Consider the following 6,000-nt stretch of genomic DNA (forward strand, 5'->3'; position numbering starts at 1 on the left):
ATGACGGGACGCGTGACCCCTTCGATCACATTGCAACATTCAAGACAACAATGCACCTTCAGGGGGTCCCTGATGAAATCATGTGTCGAGCCTTCCCTACTACCCTTAAAGGCCCGGCACGGGTTTGGTTCAGTAAAATCCCCCCAAGTTCCGTAAGTTCTTTCGAAGAGTTAAGCAAATTGTTTGTTAACAATTTCATCGGGGGACAGAGGCACAAGCGCTCTTCGTCCAGCTTGCTGACCATAGAACAAGGGGAGAATGAAAGCCTGCGGTCATTCATCACTCGCTTCAACAGAGAAGCCCTTAGTGTGGACGAGGTGGACGACAAGCTTCTACTGGCAGCCTTCCACAACGGGATTAATTCGGATTTATTTATCCACAAGCTATATGAGAAGGAGCCTCAAACCATGGCCGAGCTCGTCCATTCGGCTCAGAACTTCATGAATGCAGAAGATGCAATCATAGCCAAGAAGAGGAAAAGAGCTGAAAGGATGGAAGCGCACCCAGCTCGACACTCAGAACAAGCCCCACGTCCAAAGAAGGGACGGACGGAAGATAGGAAGGAACGGGATAGCAGGAAGACAGGTCCCTCGGGAAGAAGCCAGAACTATACGCCCCTAAATGCTCCACTTAATCAGGTGCTCATGCAAATCAAAGACGATCCTGCTTTAAAATGGCCAGAGAAGATGAAAGGGGATCCCAACAAGCGCAATAAGAACAAATATTGCCGCTTTCACAGGGACCATGGGCATGACACGGATGAATGTTATGACCTAAAACAGCAAATAGAGAACCTTATCAGACAAGGAAAGTTGAAGCACTTTGTTGGAAGGGATCGTACAGATGAGAAGCTGAAAGGCAAAATGGAGGAGTCATCCCGGCCCCCACTAGGAGAAATAAGGATTATCGTTGGAGGGAACTCGACGGGGCAATCTTCCAAGTCAAAGAAGACGTATCTCAAAGCGGTACAAAGCGTCCAGCTCTCTGGACGAACACCAAGGACGAGATCAATGGACGAGCCAACCATTTCCTTCACCGACGAAGATGCTGAGAGGATCCATCACCCGCATGATGATGCGATCGTCATTACACTGCTCATTGCAGATTATACAACCAGGAGAGTGTTAGTTGACAACGGAAGTTCAGCAGACATATTGTACTACCCCGCCTTCCAACAGATGAGGCTTGGACGAGATCAACTTCGTCCAGCATGCTCGCCACTGATAGGATTTGGAGGAATGAAGGTGCAGCCTGTGGGTACCATTACATTACCAGTTGTGGTAGGGTCATACCCGCAACAGATAACCAAGGAAATCAATTTCCTTGTGGTAGATTGTGCATCTTCATACAACACCATTATTGGAAGACCCACTCTTAATAGTTGGAAGGCGGTAACTTCGACCTACCATCTATCAGTCAAATTCCCTACGGAGTACGGGATAGGACAAGCACAAGGAGATCAGTTGGCAGCTAGAGAATGCTACTTAGCCATGATGGCTTTGGACGAACAGGTGCAGACAATGAGCATCGAGGAAAGAAGAGTTATTGCAGAGCCCACGGAAGTGTTGGAAGATGTTCTCTTGCAAGAAAATGATCCAGAGAAATTTACCAGAATTGGAACATGTATGAAGGAGAAGGCAAGAGAAGACCTCATCCAGTTCCTGAGAAAAAGTATCGACGTTTTTGCATGGAGTCACGACGACATGCCAGGAATCGACCCAAGTGTGATCACTCATCGGTTGAATGTATACCCCTTTTTTAAGCCCATCCGTCAGAAGAAGAGGGTATTCGCTCCCGAGAGGGACAAAGCAATCAAGGAAGAGGTTCAAAAACTGACCACAGCAAAGTTCATCAAGGAAGTCTATTACCCGGATTGGTTAGCCAATGTGGTGATGGTGAAGAAAGCTAATGGAAAGTGGAGAATGTGCGTAGACTTCACGGACTTGAATAAAGCATGTCCCAAGGATAGTTATCCTCTACCACGCATTGATCAATTGGTGGACTCTACTGCTGGCCATCAGTTGCTGAGTTTCATGGATGCCTTCTCAGGATATAATCAAATCAGGATGGATGAAGCTGATCAGGAGAAAACTTCCTTCATTACCAGCCAAGGCTTGTTTTGCTACAAAGTAATGCCCTTCGGCTTGAAGAACGCAGGGGCAACTTATCAGAGGTTAGTGAATCACATGTTTCGTCCACAGATAGGACGGAATGTGGAGGTTTATGTCGACGACATGCTTGTGAAGAGCATAGACGAGGGAAGCCATCTAGATGACCTACAGGAAACCTTCGAAACACTTCGGCGATATAAGATGAAGTTGAACCCAAGCAAGTGTGCATTCGGAGTGTCGTCGGGAAAGTTTCTGGGGTTCATGGTCTCGCAAAGAGGAATTGAAGCAAATCCGGATAAGATCCAGGCTATATTGAACATGGAGCCACCGAAGAGCATCAAGGAAGTCCAATCCCTCACAGGACGAGTTGCCGCTTTGAACAGGTTTGTTTCAAAAGCCACAGATAAGTGTTTACCTTTCTTTAAAGTCCTCAGGAAGGCATTTGAGTGGACGGACGAATGCCAAAGGGCCTTCCAAGACCTGAAAGATTATCTTACAACGGCCCCATTATTAAGTCCATCTGTGCAAGGAGAAGAACTGTACCTATACTTAGCGGTGTCCCCACATGCCGTAAGTTCAGCTTTAATCAGAGAGGAAGGGAAAATACAAAAGCCGGTGTACTACACTAGCCGGGCACTCAGAGGAGCAGAGGGAAGATATCCGCTCATGGAGAAATTGGCTTTCGCACTAATAACGGCTTCTAGGAAGTTAAGACATTACTTCCAAGTTCATATCATTAATGTCATGACGGACCATCCGCTTAAGAAGGCAATGAACAAGCTGGAAGCCGCAGGACGACTCGTTCAATGGGCAGTTGAACTTAGTGAATTCGACATTCGGTATCAACCGAGAAGTGCAATAAAGGCTCAAGCCTTGGCAGATTTCATTGCGGAGTTCACTCCATGTTATGAAGACCTGGGGGAAGGCGATGACAACAACAAATGGGTCGTCCATGTTGATGGATCGTCTACATTATATGCAGGAGGAATAGGAATTGTTTTGCAGTCGCCAGAAGGGGACAAATTGAAATACAAGGCCCGTCTGCAATACCAGACTACTAACAATGAAGCGGAGTATGAAGCCCTTTTAAAGGGGTTGGAACTGGCCAAGTCCGTAGAAGCAGACTCAATACTTGTCCTGGGAGATTCTCAACTGGTCATAGGCCAAGTCAATGGGACATGTGAAGCCAAGGAAGACAGAATGAAGAAATATCTAAGGAAGGTAGTACGCCTTGTGAAGAAGTTCAAAAAGGCAGATTTTGTTCAAATCCCAAGGGAAGAGAATGTGGAGGCAGATACTCTGGCGAAGGAAGCATCTGCGAATGAGGCCTTGGACGAGATGAATGATGTACACTACATGCCAAGCATAGACCTTCCAGAACTGATGCAGATAGAGGGAGAAGGAAATTGGATGACCCCGATAGTGTCATACTTAAAGGACGGAATGCTTCCAGAAGAGAAGGATGAAGCTAGAAAGCTCAGGGTCAAGTCAGCAAGGTATGTGCTTATGGACGAGGTGTTATATAAGAGAGGTTTTTCCCAGCCTCTCTTAAGATGTTTGGCTCCAGACGAGGCAAATTACATGTTGAGGGAAGTTCACAAAGGAGCATGCGGGAACCATTCGGGAGCCAGATCACTCGTCCATAAAGTCATCCGAAGTGGATTCTATTGGCCAACCATCCAAGCTGACGCTAAAGCATATGTCAAAGTCTGTGATCAATGCCAACGCTTTAGTAACATTCCCAGACAGCCAGCAGAATATCTCACGCCAATGATGGCCCCTTGGCCTTTCGCACAATGGGGACTAGATATTTTGGGGCCCTTTCCGACTGGAACTCGGCAAATGAAATTTCTGGTGGTGGGAATAGATTACTTCACGAAATGGGTGGAAGCCGAACCCTTAGCCAAAATTACACAGCAGAATGTCAAGAACTTCGTCTGGAAGAACATTGTATGCAGATTCGGAGTACCTAGAGTACTAGTGTCTGACAATGGACGACAGTTTGACAACACACCCTTCAGGGAATTTTGTGAACAGCTTGGAATGAAGAACCATTACTCCTCACCCTCCCATCCACAGGCCAATGGCCAGGCAGAAGTAGCGAACCGATCCTTGCTAAAGATCATCAAGACTCGGCTCGAAGGGGCAAAGGGGATATGGCCGGATGAATTACCAGGTGTTTTATGGGCTTATAGAACTACAGCGAGAACTCCAACAGGAGAAACTCCTTTTAAGCTAGCCTACGGAAGCGAGGCAGTTATACCAGCAGAAGTACACATGACGAGCCACAGGGTCAGAAAGTACCAAACTGAAGAAAATGACGAACAGCTCCGTCTTAACCTTGACCTTATGGACGAGGTCAGGATGGATGCAGAACAAAGGACAGCAAGGTACAAGAATCTCATGGCAAGACAATATGATGCTATGGTAAAGCCTAGGCGTTTCAACATTGGAGATCTCGTCTTGAAGAGGGTTACCTTGGCAACAAGAAACCCAGCCTACGGGAAACTTGGCCCAAATTGGGAAGGACCTTATAGGGTTGTCAACTGCAAAAGGCAAGGATCCTATTATTTGGAAGCTTTGGATGGGCGGAGGCTGGAACACCCTTGGAATGTTGAGCACCTCAGGAAGTACCATCAATAAGTGCTGACTCTTCACCGATGTCCTTGGACGAGATGTATGGACGAGAAGAAGTATTTTACTACTGTTAAGTGTTTTTAAGTATTTTAATAATCCCCTAGAAAGTACATTAGTGTTTTCACTTTTGTGCTATTCATGGACGAATTGGTTTGTATTTTTAAATTCAATAAGGCACTAGCTAATAAGCATGTGCCATGCCTGTGGACGAATGATTACATAAGTTTGGGTTTTCAAATATATATATATTGTTTTCAAATATATTATTGGAATCCTTATATGTTCATTCAGATTGATCCGCAAAAAGAAAGCATGGACGAATGAAATCCTTGGACGCAAGGATATATCGTCCATAAACCTTTCTCCAAAGGAAATATGAAAAGTTTCATCCGTCCAGAACATGGGACGAGGTGAAACCTAAGCTAAAATACGGAGGTTCATCCGTCCAGAACATAGGACGAAGATGAAACCCAAGCTAAATACATAGCAAGTTTCATCCGTCCAGAACATAGGACGAGATGAAACCTAAATACAGAGGTCCATCCGTCCAGAACATAGGACGAGATGAAACCCAAATACATAAGTCCATCCGTCCAGAACACAGGACGAGATGAAACCCATGCGAAAAATAAAGCATGATTCATCCGTCCAGAACATGGGACGAGATGAAAAGGGCATACTCGTCTAGACCCCAAGACGAGATGAATTCCCAAAAGTATTCGTCCGAAACGCAGACGAGCCAAGACTTCAAAATTAGCTTAACAATCCATTACCTTGGACGAGAAACGCTAAAAGTCTAATCATCCAGGACGACAAAATGATCGTCCATAATTTCGGAATGATGGAAAATCTAGCCAAAGGAATCAACATACTTTATCTTGGTGATGTAATAAAATTCACCCCCATGACCAAGATGAGGTGAACTGAATTCCTAGATGGACGAACCACATTGCTGATATAATAATAAAAAGTTCATACATAAAGCTGAAAACATATATATTCAAGCAACAATGGAAGTGAAAATAGAATTATTCATTTCTTTCATTTAAAGGGTGGACGACCAACGTCCAAAAACCCATTTAGTTTTGAATGTATATAAAGCTCGTCCACAATCCTGGACGAGATGATTGTACTTGCATGAGCTTTAAAATTAAAAAAAAAAAAAAAAAAAAAAAAGGAGAAGTAAAAAGCCCAAAACAACGGGCACTTCCATGAAAAGCAAATAAAAACAAATTCTCTAAGGAAATAGACT

This window comes from Quercus robur, chromosome 8, assembly GCF_932294415.1.
Source record: "Quercus robur chromosome 8, dhQueRobu3.1, whole genome shotgun sequence".
NCBI classification, from domain to species: domain Eukaryota; kingdom Viridiplantae; phylum Streptophyta; class Magnoliopsida; order Fagales; family Fagaceae; genus Quercus; species Quercus robur.